The sequence below is a fragment of the Bos javanicus genome, chromosome 14 (assembly GCF_032452875.1).
Source record: "Bos javanicus breed banteng chromosome 14, ARS-OSU_banteng_1.0, whole genome shotgun sequence".
NCBI lineage: Eukaryota > Metazoa > Chordata > Mammalia > Artiodactyla > Bovidae > Bos > Bos javanicus.
In genome coordinates, this window is record NC_083881.1 from 12,973,054 (window position 1) to 12,997,894 (window position 24,841).

Genomic DNA, 24,841 nt, shown 5'->3' on the forward strand with positions numbered 1-24,841 from the left:
AGCAGGGTGATAGTATACAGCCTTGATGTAGTCCTTTCCCATTTGGAACCAGTCTGTTCCATGTCCAGTTCTAACTGTTGCTTCTTGACCTGTATACAGATTTCTCAAGAGGCAGATAAGGTGGTCTGGTATTCCCATCTCTTAAAGAATTTTCCAGTTTGTTGTGATCCACACAGTTAAAGCCTTTGGCGTAATCAATAAAGCAGAAGTAGATGTTTTTCTGGAATTTTCTTCCTTTTTTGATGATCCAGCAAATATTGGCAATTTGATCACTGGTTCCTCTGCCCTTCCTAAATCCAGCTTGAACATCTGGAAGTTCTCAGTTCACATACTGTTGAAGCCTCACTTGGAGAATTTTGAGCATTACTTTGCTAGCATGTGAGATGAGTGCAATTGTGAGATAGTTTGAGCATTCTTTGGCATTGTGTTTCTTTGGGATTGAAATGAAAACTAACCTTTTCTAGTCCTGTGGCCACTGTTGAGTTTTCCAAATTTATTGATATATAATTTCCAAATATATATTGATATATAAATATCGATAGTTATATATGAATGTGGAAATCTACAGGTCTATATGTATGAATGCTTTTAGAAAAATTAAAGGCAAAAGTCGGCCCTTTCTTCACTATCCCCCATTCCTTGCTAGTCATAGCATAACCAAGCATGCTCATTTCTGTGTTCTATAGCCAACTTTTGCTGTAGTTTTACGAGGTGGAGCACTGCTATGGAACTTCAGATGAAACTGATATTATTAAAATTCATTTACATGGATCCTCAATGACTATTTCCAATTAAGGAACTATTAATTAAACTATTTCTCTACAGCCTGCTAATGAAATTATTTCTAGCAATGTTACTTCCTGATAAGTTATCTTTCATTCTTCCTACACAGAAGTAGTAGAGAGGACAATAACATCACTTTGTGTTTTTTTTCTGGAGATACTGAGTCCTCGTGACTGATTCTTTCTAATCATAAGAAAGACTCTTCTGCCTGTGGAAGAGAAAAACATCATGATGATGTAGCCATTAGCTCCTGTGTGACTTGAAAGCTATGTACAGTGATTCTCTTCTGTCTGATGAGCTTGACTTTAACATCACCTTGGGCTTCTGACAGCTTATCTTTAACTTAATGACTTTACAAAGAAGAAACTTAGAAATTATTTTTAAAACATCTTGTTGTCCACAGAGAGAAATTGATAATGCCTTCCTATCTCCCTCTATGCAGATACCTTCTGGAGAAAGGAATCCCAGTGGTTTTCTTTCCCCACAGATGATATCACCCATGCCAGGACACTTGTAAGGGGTCATAGCAAACTGCAACAGTGCATTTATATGAGGTAGAACATCCCCTATATCTGTGCTAAACATGGGACATGTTCACTGCCTCTGAGGTGACTGACTATTCTGACCAACAAAGCCACTTCATGCTAATTCCTGTTGGTGAAAGCCCATCACACCGTCTTTCATAAACTTAGAAAAACATGGGAGGGCCACTTAGCCCAAGCTATCCACATGGAGCAAAGTTGAGCAACTTTGTGCGTAACTTCTGAAGCCTGTGCAACCCAAAGTAAGGCGAACTGGGCTCAGGGAGATGGCGCTGCTCGCAATACTATTTCTCTTTCTATCTTGAGCTCGCCTGTTTCTTGAAATTGTTCCCCACTCCTTTAAAGAATCTGTGACCTCGAGAAGCTGTTCAGCCTAAACTGACTCAGTCATGGCACTTTTAATATAGCCTTTTAAATGTCATTTTCATGCAAGCTGGAGACTGAGATTGATAGCATCATCAGATAATAGAGATTTGTGGGTTTGATATTGATTTTGACTCTTTGGAAAAGACCCCAAAGATCCATGAAATTATTAAAAAACCATATCAAACCCCTTTTCTAAAAATTCTGCAGTGGCCACTCTACACAACTCTTTGCTCTCATTTTCTACATTCATTTCTCAATTAAATAACCTGATTTAAGATGCCAAAAATATTGATCATTTTCCAAACTGTTACTCTGTTCCTTGATCCTTGTATCTTTATGCAACCCTTCCTGTGTGTCTGCCATCTTTCCTTAGTTGGTTTGATGTGGTTCGTGCCAGAACCACATCACAGCACTCTACTTGGGTCAGTTTGCGATGTGGAGTTAAATACTATGATCCTCCACTGAAGCCTCTGTCTATCCAGTTCACTCAAGCATTAATTTGTTACCTGATACCCCATTTATTCTCTCAACCATTACACATTCATGTGATAAATATTTATTGAGCACTTACTCTGTTACAGGCACCCTTCTTGGTGCTCAGTATCTAAGAGCAAATGAAAGATAAGAGACCTTGATCTCCTAGAGTGCATGTTCCACTGGTTGGAGGAAATGAAATGTATAGGAAGCTAGGTGGTGATGGGGAACAAAATAGTTCCTGAGGCCATCTTGACAAGGTCAGACTGTCTACATGAATCCTTGGCCTGGCTACAGCTGAGGTCAAGAATGGCTTTCCTGCCTGTGGCCAGCTCCTGGTATACCCGGTGGTGACCCTAAACAGTGGAATGTTTCAAGCTTCCTTTAACCCCTCTCCATATGCTCCACTAGAATAACTGGGCTCATTCCCTCTTACTTCCTGCACTGATGTTAGTTCACCAAGCCTAGACTTCTTCCCTAAATGTCCAAGCCTGGAACTGAAAGTTTCTTTCTGATCAATTCTTTCAGACCCCACTTACAGAGATTCTACCTTGTCTTTCCTCCCCCGATCTGGGCTAACATACTCCTCCAAAGTGGAACCATCACCTGGTTCTACGGAGTTTCCATTTCTTTTTTTTTAAAATAATTTATTCATATGTTAAAATGTAAATCTACTACATACTACATATGACATGTTTTACTGGGAATTCGGGATACAGAAGTAAATAGACAGAGGTGAAAGAGAGATCATTTTTATCAGACTAGTGATAATTTTTATGAATAGTTTATCATGTTCCATCTATTTTTACACAACAGGTATGCTATCCTTTTTTATTGATATGAAGCTGTTTTAAAAAATTTACTTTTCTTATCTATTTTCCAAGGGCTTTCTTTAGCTGTAGAGAATTACAATGTGTGTGTATATATTGTCTCTTTCTAGGATGCCAAGTATAGCATTTTGTGAAAATAAGCTATTTTGAATAAGAAAATATGCTTGTAACAGAAACTATTCCATTTTAATAATATATACCTTTGTACTTCAAGTTACTATCATTTTTGAAAGTAACAGTTTACTTTTAGTTACTCTATTTGTCATAAATTACCAGGGATTATGCAGAGGTGATATGTGCACAAAAGTGTATAAATGGTTCAACTGAGGCAATTAGTCTGAGACAATTACTATGAAACAATCAGAGCCTTCTTAAGGACAGGATGGTTGGACCTGGAAGGAAGCAGTTTGGGAAGGCAATTGCTGAAACGAACACAAATTTATGGGTTTAATCAGACCTTGCCTGAGAATCTGAATCTTACATCCTCACCTCATTTCTCCAAATATCCATAGACCTATAATTTTTTTTACTCCTTTAGGCTCTTGAGTTCCTACTTCCAACCCATAAAGTTGTTCTGTTCCCTTTTTTGTGCTGACTCGGTTGTAGAACTGAGATAACTAGTGTGGGTTATCACTTGGACTTGAGAACCATCTCTTCTAGGCCTTGTTGCTCAGACAGTAGTAAACAGACTAACACAAATAAACAACTCCTAGAACTTGTTAGAGATTCAGCATCCTAAACCCTACCCAATCCCAGATCTGCTGAGTCAGAATATGATTTAATAAGAGCCCCAGGTAACTCATATGCGTATTCAAATTTGAGAAGGAAGTTAATCCTCATTAGAGGTTGGAGAAGGTTCACAGGCTCCAACATCTTTGGATAGGACATCAAGTGGCCCACTGTGCCCTATTTTTGAATTCCAGATTGCTCCCTCAGCTCCATCCCACTCTTCTGCCCAGAATCTAACCATAGGCCTTTAAAACTGGGATATTTACTTCTTCTCCGGTGATCTTCTTAGGTGACAATTAACCAGGCAGCACTCCCTGCTTCACATTTCCAAACCCTTTCACCACACATCTTATGATCCCCACCCCACAATCAGTGAACTACCCTAATCACCTATTCACTCCCTATTCCATTCATTCATCAATCAGCGATGATTATTGAGCATCTTCTACGAGTCAGATGCTGCTATATGTTGGGGGCACACTGATCCTCAGTGCTAGTCTTGTGAAGCCACGATTCTTGGAGTGGGCAGATACTTGTTTACTTATTTATTACACAGTGCAGGGAGATGATCATATTAAGAGCTTTGGAAAGCTCGTGTTGACTACAGGTTAGAGAACAGATTGGAAGAGGACTAGTGTCACTAGAGGGAGACCTGTTAGGAAATAACTGCAGAAATCAGGAGTGAGAAGGTTGTGGCTTGGACCAGATCGGTACCAGTTGATAAAGCCTGGGATTCCAATCTCACACTGAAAGCACTAAGTTCCAGGGTCTTCCTAAGTAACCCAGTTGCTATCTCGGCACTGTTAGGCTAGAAAAGACTTAATTAGCATGTGGTAGGAGAAAGGTAGGAGGCAACCAGCAGGTGAGATAAGTACAGGAGGAGGTTAAATGTGGTCTTTGGGTGGAGCCCTCAGGAAGCTGTGAGCTCTTTCCAGGAAGAGATGGCATATCTCTTTGATGCCCTGGTGGTTTTAAATTTTTCTGCATGAAGTTCACCACTTTCCACACCACACCCCCTTCCCAGACTGATCGAAACTCTTTATTTCTGCCCAAGTGCTGGGGTCCTTGACTATGCTATGATGACCTCCTAATAGCTTGAAAAGGAGGCAAGAATGCATAATGGTTAAGAGCATTGGCTTTTGAGTTCAACTAACTTGGACTTGAACCTCAGCTGCGCTACTTACTAACTACATGGGTTTAGGTAAAGTACTTAAATTGCCTAATATCGCATGGTCACACATGGCATTAAGTTCAGTTCTAGGGCTTTTTCATGAGAAAGGTGAATGTTCATATCTCTGAAATAGTAAAACTTATAACACCTACCACATGGAGTAGTTACGGTTATGAGGATTAAAAAAGATAATGCCTGTGAACACGTAATGTAAAGCTTGCCCAGTTAAAATAGCTGATGTCAGGAAGTTCTTCATTTGAGAAAAACACATATATTAATTCATGTTGTTCTTCAAAGTATCCTCTTCTAAATACTTAGTAGGTGAGGAAATTGAGACACAGAGAGGTGTAGTAGCTGCACAAGGGCCCAGAGCTATGTAGTGGCAGAGCCAGGGCCCGAATTTGAACCCAAGCAGCCCCTTTCAATTTAGATTATACAGCTTAAGCAGTAAATACTCAACAAAGGCAGTTATTAGTATCCTCATTGGACATTTTTAGGAACTGAATTTGAGTTCTGGGGTCTCAGTACGGAGTAGGTTCCAATCACCCCAAACCTCTAAGTCCTTTGCTTTCTTTCCTTATAGTTGAGGATCTTTCTCAGGGAATTGCATCTACTTTCTTAGAAACCTAAGGGGAAAGAATCAGTGCTCAAATGTTAAATGAATGAATGATTAGGTTGTCTGCAGGAGGCCCTTTGGGACTGTCTGATGAGCAAACGAGTGTTAGGATTAGGAAGAGTTAAGAGGTGAAGGAGGGCTTCTCAGGTGGTCCAGTGGTTAAGAGTCTGCCTGGCAATGAAGGGGATGCTGGTTCGATCCCTGGTCTGGAAAGATCCCACATGCCACTGGGCAACTTAGACCTCGAGCCGTAAGTACTGAAACCTGTGTGCCTAGAACCCGTGCTCTGCAACAAGAGAAACCACCACACCAACTGCACACAGCAACTAGAGTTTAGCCCTTGCTCGAGGCAACTTGAGAAAGCCTGAGCACAGCAACAAAGATCCAGTGCAGCCAAAAGTAAAAAGTAAATAAATGATTTTGGTAAAAGAAGTGAGGGAGCCCCCAGTGGGACCTGGTCTAAAGCGGGAAAGGATAACGGTGGTTCTGGTTGTGTTGAGTATAGTGGCAATGCTAAATGGTTTCGGGACCACACCTCATTTCATCATATTTGTATCAAAGATAACATGTCTACCAGATTTCCCAGCCTTTTTGTAAGTGACATTTTGTGGGTAAACCATAGTTTACATGTCCTCAGTCATTCAGTCGTGTCTGACTCTCATGCAACCCATGGACTGTACCCCGCCAGGCTCCTCTGTCTCTGGGATTTTTCAGGCAAGAACACTGGAGTGGGTGGCCATTTCCACCTCCAGGGAATCTTCCTGACCCAAGGATTGAACCTGGGTCTCCTGCATTGCAGGTGGATCCTTTACAGCTCAGCCACTGATCCTAACATTTCTGCTTGCAGTGTCATGGGTTACAAGTCTCTTGCATGGTGAGAAGCAGGGTGTACAGGGGCAGTATGCAGTTCACACCAAAATTGCCTGATGCTTGAATTCAGACCCCACTGCTTCCTAGCTGTGTGGTCCAGAAAGTTGCTGAAAGTTTTGGTGCCTCCATTTTCCTATCTATGAAATGAAGATCAAAATGCTACTTACTCCATTTGGCTGATACAAAAACTAAACAAAATATAACACACAACTGCTGCTGCTAAGTCGCTTCAGTTGTGTCCAACTCTGTGAGACCCCATAGACGGCAGCCCACCGGGCTCCCCGTCCCTGGGATTCTCCAGGCAAGAACACTGGAGTGGGTTGCCATTTCCTTCTCCAATGCATGAAAGTCAAAAGTGAAAGTGAAGTCGCTCAGTCGTGTCCGACTCCTAGCGACCCCATGGACTGCAGCCTACCAGGGTCCTCCATCCATGGGATTTTCCAGGCAAGAGTACTGGAGTGGGGTGCCATTGCCTTCTCCGATAACACACAAAGTGATTAGCAAAGTGCCAATAATGGTTGTTGTTACTAGAGTGTCAGTTGAATGCTGTATTCATAAAGCAGGTGACCACTTGAGGAATAATTTAATGAAGGCATCGAGCATTTAGGTCCCTAAGTATCTAATCATCTGGACCAGAATTATGATGGCAATTTCATCATAAGCCTGCTAATCACTTTCATGCCAATTAAACACAGCTCTTCACTACATGTCTCAAAGCGTTTAGTGAAAAGGTCCACCCCATTCTATTGCCTTTTGTATCCCATTTCAGAAGTCTAACACAACAGTGTGTTTCATATTCTAGCCTATTCCAGCTCATTCATTTGTTTGCATCATCTATATAGTATATTCCACACCATTTTATTTTTCATTCCATTTTATTAGTTCATTTTATTTCATTTCATTCCATTCTATCCCATTCCACATGTCTCCCAGACTATGTCAACCTAAGGGTAAGAAAGTGGTCACAATTTTTATGCTTCTTTTGCATGTTTTCTATGAGTATATTGCCCTCTCAAATTCTTCCTGAATGGCTCTGGGAGTTTCTTTGAGATCTATGGTCTAAATTAGCTATCTGGTGTTTCTGATAATTTGCAACATTTGTCCTCTCCTATTCCAGCTTGATACAATGGCACCTCTGGCTTGAGGCAATTACACTAGGGGAAATTTGTTAGGAATATAGTACAGTCACTTAAAACTCAGACTTCCTCACTCTATCAATCAGACGCCTCCCATGACACAAGACTATCTCCGACAAATGGAAATCGTTAGTTTCTTCCTCCTATCTGCCCCATTTTATGGGTCTATGGTTATATTCAGTAACTAGATCTTTAAGAAAAATACATTGGTGTTCTGGGAGGTCCGTAATGGTTACTGACACAGGCACCATAGAGATAACTTATTTGGTTATATATTAAGTATTCCCAGGTGGCTTAGTGGGAAAGAATCCATCTGCCAAACAGGAGACACCAGAGACATGGGTTTGATCTCTGGGAAGGGAAGATCCCCTGGAGGAGGAAATGGCAACTCATTCCAGTCTTCTTGTTGGAGAATCCCAGCAGGCTACAGTCAGACATGCAAAGAGTTGGACACGACTAAGGGATTAAACTATCACCAAGGCTGAGCAGAAAGTGAGCTTTGTAACCAGCTAGGACGTTCAGCACCAAAAAGATGGGGGTGGGGGTGATTTTCATACTGCTCAAGAGTGACACCTGTTGACCCAGATGGAAACACTTGTGTTCTAAATGGAGTTGGGGCAGGCTCTAGGAATAAACATAAACAAATATCATGAACACAAATGGACAACAAAGCAAAAACATAGGGGAAACAATTTGTTCCCATATGAGTTGGTTTCTCTGCTGCCAGAATTGAGTTAATGTTAACCAGGATAAAACAAAATTTTTAAAAATTTGATGAGTGAAAACCTCTGCAGAGTATTTAGTCAATGTTCAAAGACAAACAAGGTACTCTGGCCAGTTTATGGGAAAATGAGGTTTACATACACATTTTTATGCCATCTGGGTTATCATATAGTGAAGGACGCTGGATGAGGAATCAATTTGCTATATCAAAAACAGGAAGAGTTTTAACTATAGAGCAGTAATTCTTATTTAAATTTTTTCTACTTATAGGAATAGTCTATCTAGGAGTTTCTTCTCTCCCTCCCTCCCTTCCTATTTCTTTCTACAAATATACAAAATGGCTTCATTGACACCATGAGTCAGTGAACTCTTACTAAGAACAGAGTTTTTGCATTAGGCCTTGGAAAGTCAGTAGAAGTTGTTCAGAAGAAATAAACAGACTCAATGGCATGAAGATGAATGGTGTTTGTGATCCTGGCTGCATTGTAGGGAGAAGATGAGCTTAGAGAAGCAGGCTGGCAACAGACTGAGAAGGGTCTTGCTAAGATATTTTCCATTTATCTTGTGGGCAATGAGGAACTATAAAACAGTCTTCTGAGCAATCCAAGCTTTAACAGCAAATATATGTTAGAAGGAGAAGGAGAATATTTTGGCTGCAGTGTGGAGGATGGACTGAGGAGAGACATTGCTTGTAAGAAGCCAGTTGAGAAGTAGACGCCCTTATTTGGAGTTATTGACCTGCAATAGATTTCCAACGTTTCTCAAGCAAAGATGGGTTTATTAGGGATCATTAGAGAATTGCAGTTTGGGTTTGACAACCATGGCAAGTCACATGCAACTCCCTTCACACAATAAGGAAAGGAGAGCATTTTTATACAGAAGAGAAGAAAGTCCAGAGGGCTTTTCATTGGCTGCTGCTGCTGCTGCTAAGTCACTTCAGTCATGTTTGACTCTTTGCGACCTCATGGACTGTAGCCCACCAGGCTCCTCTGTCCATGAGATTCCCCAGGCAAGAATACTGGAGTGGGTTGTCATTTCTTTCTCCATTCATTGGCTGAGCTCAGTGCCAAAAAAGAAGAGGAGTCTCCCTTCTTCCTGTTGGGTTCTATAGTCATAGGGTGTGAGAGCTCCCCCTTCTGGCATCCTACTTAATTGAGGTTTCTGTTTATTAATTTTTTTTTTACAGAGTCTAAAATGAAGAGGAACTAAAAAGCCTCTTGATGAAAGTGACAGAGGAGAGTGAAAAAGTTGGCTTAAAGCTCAACATTCAGAAAACGAAGATCATGGCATCTGATCCCATCACTTCATGGGAAATAGATGGGGAAACAGTGGAAACAGTGTCAGACTTTATTTTTTTGGGCTCCAAAATCACTGCAGATGGTGACTGCAGCCATGAAATTAAAAGACACTTACTCCTTGGAAGGAAAGTTATGACCAACCTAGATAGCATATTCAAAAGCAGAGACATTACTTTGCCAACAAAGGTCCATCTAGTCAAGGCTATGGTTTTTCCTGTGGTCATGTATGGATGTGACAGTTGGACTGTGAAGAAGGCTGAGCGCCGAAGAATTGATTCTTTTGAACTGTGATGTTGCAGAAGACTCTTGAGAGTCCCTTGGACTGCAAGGAGATCCAACCAGTCCATTCTAAAGGAGATTAGTCCTAGGTGTCCTTTGGAAGGAATGATGCTGAAGCTGAAACTCCAGTACTTTGGCCACCTCATGCGAAGAGTTGACTCATTGGAAAAGACTCTGATGCTAGGAGGGATTGGGGGCAGGAGGAGAAGGGGATAACAGAGGATGAGATGGATGGATGGCATTACTGAGTCAATGGACGTGAGTCTGAGTGAACTCTGGGAGTTGGTGATGGACAGGGAGGCCTGGCCTGTTGCAATTCATGGTGTCGCAAAGAGTCAGACACGACTGAGCAACTGAACTGAACTGAAAGTGCACACCTTCTTGGTGATTCACTTTTTATTTTTCCTTTCTGGACGTAAATGGGGCAATGAAAAGAGCATAGGTTTGTAAAGAAGTCAGATTTAAACCCCACTCCATAGCTATGTGGCCAAGTGAAATTAGTAGACATATCTGGATTAGCCTCTGCATCTATAATGTGAAATTCATTAACACCCACATCAGAGGATTGGCTTGAAGGTAAACAAGTAAAGTATTAAATGCATTAATATCGCACCTGGCACATGGAAAGTATTAGAGAAATGGGATGGCCTCCCTACTTTACAGACCTGGGTCCTTACTTGATTTGTCAAGATGTAAAGGTTTTCAGAAGACCGTGGTAGGCATTTAATAGGCTGCCTTAGGTCCGTTTAGTCAAGGCTATGGTTTTTCCAGTGGTCGTGTATGGATGTGAGAGTTGGACTGTGAGGAAAGCTGAGCGCCGAAGAATTGATGCTTTTGAACTGTGGTGTTGGAGAAGACTCTTGAGAGTCCCTTGGACTGCAAGGAGATCCAACCACCCATTCTGAAGGCGATCTGCCCTGGGATTTCTTTGGAAGGACTGATGCTAAAGCTGAAACTCTAGTACTTTGGCCAGCACATGCGAAGAGTTGACTCATTGGAAAAGACTTTGATGCTGGGAGGGATCGGGGGCAGGAGGAGAAGGGGACGACAGAGGATGAGATGGCTGGATGGCATCACTGACTCGATGGACGTGAGTCTGGGTGAACTCCTGGAGTTGGTGATGGACAGGGAGGCCTGGCATGCTGTGATTCATGGGGTCACAAAGAGTCAGACACGACTGAGGGACTGAACTGAACTGAACTGACCGAAGCTTGTGTAGAGCTTCCCTGGTGGCTCAGATGATAAAGAATCTGCTGGCAATTCTGGAGACCCAGGTTCAATCCCTGGGTTGCGAAGATCCCCTGGAGAAGGAAATAGCAACCCACTCCAGTACTCTTGCCTGGAGAATTTCATGGACAGAGGAGCCTGGCAGGCTACAGTCAATGGGGTCACAAAGAGTCAGACATGACTGAGTATCACTAGGCTTATGTAATTTCACAAATATATATCACAAATGCACGTGCACACACCCACACTACACAAAGTAGCTTGAGAGCAGAAAATCTCCCTGTGCAATATCAGAGAGAAATAGGTCTACAGACAAGAGACCCTTTCATGAAAAATTCTAGATATACCACTTGGTATATTCTGTAACACCGAGCATCAGATCAAAATTTCCATCACTCTTTTGGCCTCCGGTTTTCAGCCATGGAGGCAGACATTTTGCCGCCTCTATTTTAAATTAGACGTTGACGTCATCTCCCGGCCTGAACATGGGTCATGGTGGATGGCCAAGTTCACAGGGTTGTTTTCTCCAACTTCAGCTTTCCTCTAATCTGTGCTCTCCTGACAGTTTTCACTCATTCCTTCACAGACTGCCTACCACCCACCCACTTTTTTTTTTTCTTCAATACATGGAAATGAATCAGGTCTGTGATGGCGTCATTCAAAAGAGAAAGCTAATTTAAAAGGTCCTCTTTCCTTCCTGTTAGAGACCTTGCAATAGTTTCCTCTTTTTGGAGACACAAGCCAGGAAGGAAGCTTTTCAGTGCAGCTGTGAATAGAGACGCCTGACTTAGGTTTGGAGGGAACTGGGTGATGTTTCCCAGTTAAACAGTGAGTTCCCTGAGGATGTTTTCAGCCCCTTTGTCTTTTCCAGGGTCAGGATAAACAGAAGAACCTCAGGCTACTCTAAGCAGAAGGAATGTATGATAATGTGACCAAGCACTGACTGCAGGGTAAGTGTGACTAAGTTGCTATCTGGGGAAAGATAATTTTCTAGGAGATGTTCTTGTGGGCTGGGAACTCTAATAAGCACTGATGCTTACATAGCTCTTACTAAGTGTCAGCAATTGTTTCACGGGTCTTATATATGTCAGCTCATTTGACATTGACAGCCATCAAAGGAGGTAAGCACCGTTAACACTCCCATTATATAGATGGGAAAACAGAAGGTAGATAAAGTGATTTGCCCAAGGTCATTCACCTTGCCAATGTCAGAGCTAGGAACAGAGCTCAGACCATTTGGTTCCAGAGTACAGGCTTATAATCACTGCACCACAGTGTTTTTTCAGTGTCCACTTGAGTGGCCATAACTTGGTTTGAAACAGTGTGTGGAAACAAGAAGCATACTGTCTCCGGAACCTGTGTACCAGAGATGTACTTTATTTGGAATGTATAGTGCTGAATCAAAAATCTTGCACTTGAGTTAATTGCCCATATTTTCAAATTGAGACAATTCTGCATGAAAACAGATCTATGGCTTCTACTGAAGAAAACTGGACATTCTGTAAACTCCAAACCTAATGCTTCATGGCAACAGTTGGCTGGAGTTGAGTTGCTGTTACTCTCTCTTAACTGAACCACACACTCTAAAGTTTTATACAAGCCCCACCCACTTATTATTGCCTTCCCAATACTAAACCATGGGCTGTCTTATGGCTGTCCACTTTCTTCATTTATGTTCCCCATCTGGTGACATAGAACGCTGCTGCTGCTGCTGCTAAGTCGCTTCAGTCGTGTCCGACTCTGTGCGACCCCAGAGATGGCAGCCCACCAGGCTCCCCTGTCCCTGGGATTCTCCAGGCAAGAACACTGGAGTGGGTTGCCATTTCCTTCTCCAATGCATGAAAGTGAAAAGTGCAAGTGAAGCTGCTCAGTCGTGTCCGACTCTTAGCAACCCCATGGACTGCAGCCTACCAGGGCCCTTCATCCATGGGATTTTCCAGGCAAGAGTACTGGAGTGGGGTGCCATTGCCTTCTCTGACATAAAATGCTAAGGATATTCAAGTTTATGGTCCTACTCTAGAGATAGAAGACTTTGCTTTAACTTCAAGGTTAATCTAGATCATATTAACTTTGGATGAAATCCCTTAACATATTGAAGCTCTTTTTTTTTTTTTTTAACTTTAAGAAATGAGGAGGAAAAAAGACTATTACAATACCCTACATCCCCCAGAAAATGAAGAGTAAAAATAACACTTCATAGTTGCCTCATCTGTGGATTGGAAGGAAGTAATGTCTTTCCTGTCTAGGGTTCTTGTGAGAGTCAGCTGGGATACATGCCTATGACTATTCTCAATAAGTCATCAAGTGCTCTCAATGTTTAAGACCATGCTGGGGCTCATGAAGCACTTTACACTTTGAAGTCACTTTTATCTAAAAACTTTCATTGACTCTCTGGAAAACTGTCAAGTAAAGTTGGCAATGTAGACTATATACTCTCTCTAACTGCACCTTCCATTCTGTAGATTTGGAAGCTGAGAGCAAAATGGGTTAAATTACCTTTTTTGCTAAGAGGAGATGGAATGTACTATGGGCTGAATGTTTGTATCCTTCCAAAACTCATACATATATTCCCAACATAATGGTATTTGGAGGTGGAACCTTTGGTAGGAGAATAGATCATGAGGGTGGAGTCCTCTAGGAATGAGATTAGTGTCCTTATGAGAAGAGTCAAGAGAGATGATCTCTTTCTGCCATGTGAGGACACAATAAGAAGATGGACATCTGAACGTTAGAAGGAGAATTCTTACCAGGAACAGCATTGATCTCTGATCTGGCTCCTTGATCCTAGAATTTCCAGCCTCCAGAACTGTGATGAACACAGTTCTGTCCCTTAAGCCACCTAGTTAATGATATTTTGCTATAGCAACCCAATCTGACTAACACAGAATAAGACCCCAAATCTGACTCACACAGAGAGGCTCTTCTTCCAAGATCCTATGATACTCCCTCCGAAGTAGGTCCTTATTCAGACTCTAAAGCCCCAACTTGAGTTGTATTTTGATGTAGGACTTTCACAATCTTAGAAAGTAACCTTGATAAACATCACAGTAGACTGTTTAAAACACGAGACTAGGAGCCAAGTACATTGGGATTTATACAAGTTCTACCATTTGCCATCTTTGTGACCGACTCACCCCTTGAAGCTCCGTTTTACCCATGTGTAAAATGGGGATAATGCTATCTCTGTAATATGCATCATAAATTTGCTATGAAACTCAACTGAGATGATATCAATGACAATAAGATTCCAAAGTAAATTCACAGCAGGATGTAAATATTTCTTAGCCTTGTGACAAGAGACTAAACTTACTGAGGTTCCTCTATGTTCTATTTGCTTTTGTAGTTATCAAGTGGCTCCAGCCAGAACAATAGAAGACGCCATGGAGTGATGCTTTTGGGGAACTCAAAAATGAAGCGTTGTGGAACTCATCCTCCAAAACGAAAGAGCATGTTCAAGATGAGGGCTGTTTGCTTCTCATCTATGTAAGCATCAATCTATGAGGTTCCAAGACCTGCCTGACCTTCTTTGGTCTGCAGTCCACCCTATCCAAAGCCAAGACTTAGCATTGGGGTATAGGAACACTAGAGTTGAAGTCAGAAGATACGGCTTTAAATCTTGGCTCAGTTCTTTAGAAGCTGTGTTCTTAGGCAAATTATCTCTCAGCCTCAGCTAGGTTGTCATGATCAAAGGATATTTTTAAATATTGAGCATTTATATTAGTTCCATTCCTTCTCAGGAGCTTTATTACAGCACAGACATTTTACTATTTCACTGGGAGCTTTTTCTAGATTTATATTGTACTTTTTTCCTTTTGTCTCCTTTCTCCTCTTTTCTCCCCCATTCACAACAAGACAAGTTGATTTCCCTTTTGTTTCACCCCAAGTCATCTGGCTTGAGGGCGTTTCTTCCCCTCAGGGTGAAAATATCCAGTGATTAAATCTAGGTCCTTAACAGCAGGTAAGTCAGATTCAGTTAATGTAATCTGGTTTCTGCCTCTGAGTTAATGCCTCAGGAAGAATTTGAATAAGCTCTGCTGTCTCCCTTTTTTTTTCTGAGTCTCGAGCTGGATCTTAGAAAAATTCTGGTCAAGCTAGACAAATGATTCACTGAAGAACAGGAAAAAAAATGAGCTGTTTGTTTTCTCTTTCTAGTTAATGAATTGAATTGATACAGGAACTTCATCGTGTTCTCAGGGAAATCCTGTTGGCTGGGGCTCCCTCCTCAGCATCACTAAATTTAGGTCACAGCTCAGTGAAGAACAATTACAGATCCTTAATAAAAGATAATTTACCCAGCGACATCAAGAGGGCAGCTGGACAGGCATTCTTATTTTCTTGTTAATGCTGTGGGGGAAGGGAAGGCAGAATTGGGATGAATGTTGACAGAAAGTCATTTTCTGACCTTGCACATCCATTGGCTGACCTGCTTTGTGGTATATGCCAGTCCATGCTTTTACAGCAAGTGAAAGCTGAACCTTATGGAATCCCCACAAAACAGATTCCTAAATTGGACCAGGACAAAAAAGAAGCTGAGAGGGAAACATGGTGGGAAGAGATAATTCTGAAGTCCTGCACTTGAATCCTGGTTGGTCATGCTTTCTGCCCTCTACTCACCTCATTACCTACTCTTCATCTTTGCTGAAAGATTTTACGTCTTTTCATAGACCATGCTTTCTTGGTGCTTTGTGTCTTTGCCCACACTATTTTTCCAGGATGAAATGCTTTTTCCTCTACTTTGAATGGCTGGTTCTTGCTCATCTTTTGAAACCTAGTTCAGTTATCACCTCTTCTTGGAAGCTTTCTGTGAGCCTCCAAGGGTTACCTTCCTTTGAATCTTCGTCTGACTTCTTGAGCTCCATCAAGGAGGTGCCATATGGTTCTTGGTGTCCCATTGATAACACACACCATTGAAATGAATTATCCTAAAGACCTAATGACCTTCTTGTTGCTGAATCCAACAAACATCTCTCAGTTCTTTTATCTTTGCCCTTTCAATAGAATCTTACACTGTTTACAAGTTCTTTCTTCTTGACACCTTCTATGTGTCTAACATCAGTCATGTTATACCATGTGCAAGCGTTTTCACATTAGAGTCTGTTGAGAGTTAGGAATCCAGTCTTACTTATTGCTACATAGCCAGGACCTCAGGCATAACAATTTCTAAGTAAATGCTTCTCAATAAAAGATCATATACATGAATTAACCAAGTTCTATGGAAGCAGAAGGAAGATAATAATCACAATTTAAAAAATTAGAAAGTCTTCCCAAATCCAAATCTAAGACTTGTTCAAAGACTAAGCTGATCTCCCTGTGTTGGTATGTATGCAGTGTTGTGCTCAGACACATAGTTTGAAGAGGAAAGAGCCAGATTTTTGTGTGCATGTGTGAATGAACTAGCTAACAAATAATAAAACTTTGGTGGAGGTTAGCCATGGGGAGGTGAAATTCTACCTAATTCCTTTGTAATTGTCTCTTAGTAAACTGAAAAGTACATTTGGAGTCCAAATACTTGGGTCCATTGCTAACTGTATTTATCATCTTGGGAAGGTCTTTTTGCACTTTAAGATTTAATTTGCACCTATCAAATGGGAACTAAAAATGGTAGAGTCATTTTGAGGATCAAATCAGACAAAATTCATGAAAGAGACCATGGAGAAGACTCTTGAGAGTCCTTTGGACTGCAAAGAACTCAAACCAGTCAATCCTGAAGGAAGTCAGTCCTGAATATTCATTGGAAGGACTGATACTGAAGCTGAAACTCCAATACTTTGGCCACCTGATGCAAAGAACTGACTCACTGGAAAGGATTAATGCTGGGAAAGACTGAAGGCAGGAAGAGAAGGGGACAACAGAGGATGAGCTGATTGGATGGCATCACTGACTGAATGGACATGAGTTTGAGCAAGCTCCAGGAGTTGGTGATGGACAGGGAAGCCTGGCATGCTGCAGTCTATGGGGTTGGAAAGACTCAGACATGACTGAGACTGAACTGGAGTAACTGATAGTGTCTGATCAGTAGCAGTAAATTTCAACTCTCTTTCTTTGCAAGATAGAATAAGACAGAGTAAAAAGGGAAAAAAGAGAAAATTTTAAATAAATTATGGACATAAATACTTTTATTAATTTAGAGGGACAAATGTGTCAAAAGCAAATTCCAACAGAAGTTCTTTGAAAGGAGGTTGTTGTTTAATCGCTAAGTTGTGTCTGACTCTTTTTGGGGCATCCCCTGGACTCTAGCTTGCCAGCCTTCTCTGTCCATGGGATTTCCCAGGCAAGAATACTGGAGTGGGTTGCCATTTCCTTCTGTCATTTCCTTCTCCAGGGGACCCTTCCCAGGTATCGAACCCATGTTTCCTGCATTGGCATGAGGATTCTTTACCACTGAGTCACCAGGGAAGCCCTTGTAAGGAGGAGGGATTAATAAAATTTTAAGAGGCTGTCGTGAACAATTAAGGAATATGTTGGGTCAAATGTTTCTCAAACTGAGAAAAAGAAAAACAATCAATTACATTAACGATCAGTAACCGGAGAACAAGATATTGGAGGAGTAGGTGAATGTGGAGTACATCTCTCTCCATGGATACATCAGAAATACACCTTCAGACACAGAAGTGCATGCAGAATACCAGCTGAGAGTGGACAGGAGTGCCTGACCAGAGGAAAAGAATATATAGAACCACGCACAACTCGGTAGGATGAAGGGACTAGGGGGGGAACAGGAGTGTTAGTAGGACTGCGCCTGCCCTCGGCGGGTGGGGGAACTGAAGCAGGGGTCCGATCCCCACATTGGGGCAATTGTCTGAGTCAGAGGAGAAACATTTAAGGCTGACAGTGAAACAGCTGATCTGTGGCAGCCTAAATGGAATGAGAATCAGACAGTCCTTGCCACAGCCATACATGCCCAAGACACGGACACTGGTCCCCTGGCAGGTGAAGCGGCTGGAAACTGGAGTTTAGGGATTGTAGAGTGATCCCAGGGTGAGGGCTGCTGTTGACTGCAGAGAGATGGATCGAGGGGATGCAAGGGAGGAGACTGTGGTGGGAAATGCCTGTGGAGGAAAGCTGGGCAGCCATGGAAGAAAGGCGATACTGCTCAGTCACGCATAGCGAGTGGAGCCATCACTATAGCCTCTCTCCCCGGACAAGCCAGCATCGGCAGATGAACAACAGAGGGGTTGGCCCATCAAACGCCTGATGCACTGAACTACAGAGCAGGACTCCTCCCCCCACGCCCCCAGGATGCCCCTTTAAGTGCCTGATGCCTGATCTTCGGAGTAGGACCCCAGCCAGGGGTGCTCCTCTATGTGCCTGATGCACCGAATAACAGAGAAGAACCCCAGGCAAGGGAGCGCTCTAAGTGCCTGAACAGGCGGAGCTATGGAGAAAGACTGGCCAAAGAGGCCTTCTGATCACCAGCTACAAGAGACTTGAAAAAAGACTCTGATAGGGCCAGAACTCCTGTGGTGGAAGCAGTCTGTGTCCCTGCACACTTGGCACCACCAGGGTCCCCGCAAGCCAAGCAGCTGTGCTACCTTCAAGCTCAATTCTCACTGGGGCAGAGCTGCTGCAGGCAAAAAAAAGTCTTGCAGGGAAGCAACCAGGGTCTCTTCCATAGTGTACGACTCTTTGCAGCCCTGTGGACTGTGGCCTGCCAGGCTTCTCTGTCAGGGAAGGGGATTCTCCAGGCAAGAAACCTAGAGTGTATTGGCCAATACTGGTTGCCATACCCTTCTAGAGCACTGAATTTCCTGCTGCCCTGGCCGCCAACTCCTCTGAGTACCTGGTACTGCCAGAACCCCTGTGACCCAAGCATTGCCTGCATACCTGGCCCTCACAGGGACAAACCCAAGTCCTCCAGGGCAGCTTCAGGAGCAGACCCCAGGGGACGACCCACATGCAGAAGTGGAAATAAAGCCACAATTGAAACCCAGGGGCAGTGTGGCTAAAGATGAAGACCCCAAACCTTCCCACCAGCTGTACAAGCTGCAGATTAAATCCACACGATCAACTAGGGAGACTCTGTGTCTATGGAATGTATAAAAGGTCATTGAGAGCTCCCACAAAAGAAAGCACACTAGTCTGGTAGCTGTGGACATTGGAGGTGAGGACATAGAGGAGTAGGACCAGATTAGAATCTGAGCTGCCCCCACAGCAGGTCCAGAGATCAGCACCCGTTGGAGGGCATCCTAGGGAGGTGAGGTGGACTGTGACTCCCAGTGAGGGAAAGGACTCTGACAGTAGAGAAGAAAAACATTTATTATTCTCATGTTTTGACTTGTTCTGTAGATTCTTTTGGATTTTTTCTTTTTTTTCCTTTCCCCCCACCCCCCTGTTGTCAATTTTATTGGCACTATGAAATCTAACTAAGCTTTTGAGCTTTTTTTTTTTTCTTTCCTCAGTCACATATTTTTATTGTTGTTTTAAACCCTGCCTCTACATTAGGCTTTTACAGTTCTGGGCAGTTTCCCTTTTTCTTTTTCTCTTTTTTTAATTTTCAATTTTTTAAACCTATTATATTTTTTCTACAATTACTCCTTTGTGTGCCTGTCCTGCTGTTCTTTTCCCCTTGCAGCAAATCTTTAATGTACATAAATCATCTTTATCTACCTCTATTTAACTTTGCATATTTATTCTTTCTTTCCTTTCCTCTCAACATATTTGTTAGTTTTATTCTCATTGCTTTATTCCTCAATTAGCACCTTGCCTTAGTTTTGTTTTGCAGTTTGTGCTTTAGTTAGTTTTGTTCTGTAGACGTAATTTTTGGTTTTCTTTGTTCGCTGGATCAATCTATTATGCTTTACTTTTGTTGGACTGTTTTGATTTTACTTATGGGTGTATATCTGTATGTGTATATTCAGTCACACTTTTTATTGTTGTTATAAGCCTCTGCCTCTACGTTGGGCTTTTGGAGTTCTGTGGCGTTTTCCTTTTTTTTCTTTCCTCTTCCATTTGTTTGTTTTTCTTTTCTGTTTTTTTTTTATCATTTTAATTATTTAAAACCTATTATACTTTTTCTACAATTACTCCTTTGTTTGCCTTTCTTACTGTTCTTTCCCCCTTGCAGTTAATCTTTAATGTATATAAACCTTCTTCATCTACCTCTGTTTTACTTCGCATATCTATTCTTTCTTTTCTTTCTTTACCTTCCTCTGACCATATTTGTTAGTTTTATTTTCATTGCTTTATTCCCCAATTAACACCTTGCCTTAGTTTTGTTTTCCAGTTTGTGCTTTAGTTAGTTTTGTTCTGGAAGACATAATTTTTGGTATCCTTTGCTTGCCAGATCAATCTACTGTACTTTATTTTTGTTGGACTGCTTTGATTTTGCTTATGGGTGTATATGTATATGTTTATATTCCATTATTTTAATCATTATTTGCCTGATTTTGTAATTGCCATTTGTCTGGGGTTCATCTTTGGTTTCTCATTTTTGGATATTTGTTTTAATCTTACTTAATGTCATAACAAACCACCTGCGGAATCTTTGTTCCTGACCAGAGATCAAGCCCTGAGCCTTTGGAGTGGGAGCACTGACTCCAAGACCCTACACTACCAGAGAACTAGCCCTCAGTTCAGTTCAGTTCAATCTCTCAGTTGTGTCCGACTCTTTGCGACCCCATGAATTGCAGCACGCCAGGCCTCCCTGTCCATCACCAACTCCCGGAGTTCACTCAAACTCACGTCCATCAAGTCGGTGACGCCATCCAGCCATCTCATTCTCTGTCATCCCCTTCTCCTCCAGCCCCCAATCCCTCCCAGTATCAGAGTCTTTTCCAACAAGTCAACTCTTCGCATGAGGTGGCCAAAGTACTGGAGTTTCAGCTTTAGCATCATTCCTTCCAAAGAAATCCTAGGGCTGATCTCCTTCAGAATGGACTGCTTGGATCTCCTTGCACTCCAAGGGACTCTCAAGAGTCTTCTCCAACACCACAGTTCAAAAGCATCAATTTTTCAGCACTCAGCTTGCTTCACAGTTCAACACTCACATCCATACATGACCATAGGAAAAACCATAGCCTTGACTAGATGGACCTTTGTTGGCAAAGTAATGTCTCTGCTTTTGAATATGCTATCTAGGTTGGTCATAACTTTCCTTCCAAGGAGTAAGTGCCTTTTAATTTCATGGCTGCAGTCACCATCTGCAGTGATTTTGGAGCCCCCAAAATAAAGTCTGACACTGTTTCCACTGTTTGGCCAGTATCAAATCTCGTGCAATGAAATAACTATTTCTCTGCAGTCATCAAATGAAAAAAAAATCACACCCAAAAGCCACACTTTAGAAAAGATACTATTACTTTAGCAGTCAGCCAATTCAGTATTTACTGATGATCTTCAATATTTACTGATGACTTGTAAGATGAACTCAAAGATCTTTATTTTAACCCCCATTGCACAGAACGCTGTTCACTTACTTACTGACTTCACTCAACTCTCAAGCCTTGAGTGCGGAGACTACACTTACTTACTTTTTGTATTGCCTCACACAGCAGAGTCTGTGGTATAGTGGATTCACAATAAATGTTTGTTTAGTTAAATTAAATTCAGAAAGTGTTCATTCATTTACAGAAGACGTTAGCTGGTAATAAAATACTAAGTCGTGTTTCATTGTGCAAAAGAGCAAGTAACCTGCTATATGAATGCAGTGAACTTGCCTGTTTAATATTTAGTAAGCAAATTCTTCCATTATCAGAGGAAATTAGCACTAACCTTTCCTCCACCAAACTGCGTTGAAGCCTTCAAGACACCCTGCTGAGACAAACTGGTGATATGCAAGCTGGAATGTTGTAATATGCTCGGCATGAAAAGACCTAGAAATTAAAATAAGATTGAGGCCAAGTGGGAGAAAAAGGTTATTAGAGTATGTTCTAGCAAAAAAGGTTGTTCCATGATCTCTTCCTGAGGAAAAAGGAAAACCTAAATTTCGATTAACTCCCTGATACCTTAGCAGTCAGGCTTCTTCAGTAGCTGGTGATAAAGAACCCACTTGCCAATGCAGGAGACGTGGGTTTGATGCCTGGATTAGGAAGATCCCCTGGAGAAGGAAATGGCAATGCACTCCAGTAATCTTGCCTGGGAAATTCCATGGACAGAGGAGCCTGGTGGGCTACAGTCCATGGGCTCACAAAAGGGTTGAACACAACTTAGCGATTAAATGACAACCATCACCTTAATTGCCCTTTCTCCCACAGTCTCCTTCTCACAAAAGGAAATCTGCCAGTGGCATCTATTGTCATTCCAAGCCTTTGTCAGAATCTCAGGATACACAGCAGCTCTTTCTGGACACTTAGTGAACATAGGTTGGGCTTTGGACTCATCATTTTGGGTGAGATGGGTCTTCCCCAGACAGACTTGGACACCATAGACAAATCCTAGCCACTTTCCAAGTCCTGGTTTCATTATCAATATGATGGAAATAGTGCTCACTTTGAGAATTCTTGTGAGGATGAAACCATCAAATGTTGAGTACTCAAAGCAATGGTTACCCTTGCTGCATGTTACTTGAAAGAAGGGTAAATAAAACCCGGTTTTGAAAGGCATATGAAGGGCAGGTATCATTTTCTTGGTCTTCCTCTTTATATTTATTATGAATCACTGTCCGAGAGTCTTTTTTTCTTGTCAAGGAATGGAGAAGACCCACTTGTCCACCTTTTCACACCGAGGGAGGCATGGCTTGCCCTCTGGCTGTTTGCGGCTGCTCTCGCGTGGGCTTGTCTTAGGGAGTCACCACAGAAGCACCCTCAGACCTTTCTGAGGTCAAATCAGCCTATGGTTAGTGTCCTAGTTGCTCTTCTCTGTCTTTTCCTTTAGGTTACTGATAGCCACTCTGCAAAGAAGTATCGTGAACCAGAGTGACTCTGAAACTCCAATGTAAAGGTCATCAGATTCTTTTGGGGTGAGTAGCTGCACTTTTGGCCTCCAGAGGCCCCCAAGGGGTAAGGAGTATGCTCTTTCATAATTCCATGCCATATGCTATTCCTTTGCCTGAATTTTGTGCTTTCTTCCTCTCCACGTTCCCAGAACAACTTAGCAAAATCTTAATCTTTTTTTTTAAGCTTTAGCATGTTATTGCCTCCACAAAAACTTCTCTTTCTACATTACATTAACATTTAATAAGATCACATTACTGTAACTGGAGTTGGTCTCTGTAAAGTTTGTGGCACGATGAATGTACCCCTTTCTCTACCAAGAATACATAGCTTTAGGGTCCCCATTTCTCCCTGATCTATCTAATAGCTGGAGAATCTCTCCAAGTTCCTTTCATTCTGTTTCCTACACATTTTGGGGTCTCTAGGTGAATCTAAGTACCTTTGGATGGGAGATGGTCCACTTGGCTTGGTCTCACTTCAGTGTACTTTCTATGGCAGAGGTTGTATCCATACCTCAGCTATAGGGAATTCCGTGGCTCCAGCGATGGCCACAGTATAATAACTTCGTGTCCTACAGAAGAGCGCCAGCTGAATTTGGAATTCAGGCCTTTGTAATCAAAGACTTTTCCTTTTTCTTTAGTGGCATAAGGCAAGGGGGATTGAGACTGGGTAGAACAATACTCAGGGAGACTGTTGCTGCTTGATGGTTTCAAGTCAGGTCAGAAACACACATACTCAAGTCTCATCTGCAGAATATACAGAGGGCTTTGAACAACATAACAAAAGATTGGAAAAAATTCTTGGGAGAAAGCATGGGAGTATGTTTTCCCTACAAGGTTTTCTCTCCTTGAGAATTAGCATGAGAATTAGCAACAGTTTTTCCAAAATATGCACTCAGTTGCTCAGTCATGGCCAACTCTTTGTGACCCCATGGACTGTAGCCCACCAGGCTCCTTTGTTCATGGAATTCTCCAGCCAAGAATACTGGAGTAGGTTGCCATTTCCTTCTCCAGGGGATCTTCCCAACGCAGGGACTGAACATGCATATCTTGGGTCTTCTGCACTGGCAGGCGGATTCTTAACCTCTGCGCCACCTAGGAAGCCCTACCAAGCAAATAGGGTTGGGGTCATGCAACTGAATTTTGGACAAAGCAGTGTGCATAGAAATGATGGAAGACACTCGAGACATAGTCTTTCAAGACCGGACCCTCTGGCTCTGGTTTCCTTTTCAAGGTGATGTAGAGTGAGTTCCAGAGGCAGAGTTTCAGGATGAAGGTGAGCAACCCAGCTCACACTGGACTGTGAAAGGGGGACAAGCCTGTTACGTCACTGCTATGTCAGTGCTTTTTGTCACCTTGGCATAGACTAGGGCTTCCCAGGTGGCACTAGCGGTAAAGAACCTGTCTGCCAATGCAGGAGACATAATACCATGTATTATAGTAATAAAGTTCATTTGGTTACTGGTACACCTGCCCTAATAATCCATGATCTCCTTAAAATCAGGGACCAGAGTTTTGCGTCTTTGCCATCTCTGTATGTCCAACACCCAGCAACCATACTTGGCATAAAGTGATTTGTGGTCCCCCCCACCAAAAAAAATGACCAAGGTACTTGCCTTCCAAAAAACACCTGGATGCTTTTTTCTGCTTTTTCACTTTGTTTGTGGTGGTGGTTTGCCTGGACTTGGAAGCTACAGTTCTGTCATAGCTACCAATATTTCTCCTTAGAAAGCCTTTACCTAGGATAACCTCTTTGGGGAGGGCACAAGGACATGTCATGGGGACATGCCCCTCCCCTCTTGTCCATGATTTATAATGAAGCAGTTGCCTCAAGGCTGGAATTATCCTCCATTCCTGCTGGCAGCAGCCACTGGCTTGGTGAGGCCAGCAGGCTGAAGTCCTACTTGGAGCATACTTTGCTTGTGGAGGTT

At 42.3% G+C, this 24,841-nt stretch overlaps 1 long non-coding RNA gene across 2 annotated transcripts; it reads left to right on the forward strand.

Moving 5' to 3' along the window:
- Positions 1–10,329: 10,329 nt before the first annotated feature.
- LOC133260345 (uncharacterized) lies at positions 10,330–22,937 on the forward strand. 2 transcript variants are annotated; one of them, XR_009740768.1, is made up of 3 exons: positions 10,330–10,393; positions 11,916–11,994; positions 14,388–17,468. It is a non-coding gene; the product is annotated as an uncharacterized LOC133260345 (long non-coding RNA). The 2 variants fall into 2 exon arrangements; XR_009740767.1 differs by lacking the exon at positions 10,330–10,393 and adding an exon at positions 22,853–22,937 and having other exon boundaries at positions 11,425–11,994; positions 14,388–14,527.
- Positions 22,938–24,841: the final 1,904 nt, after the last annotated feature.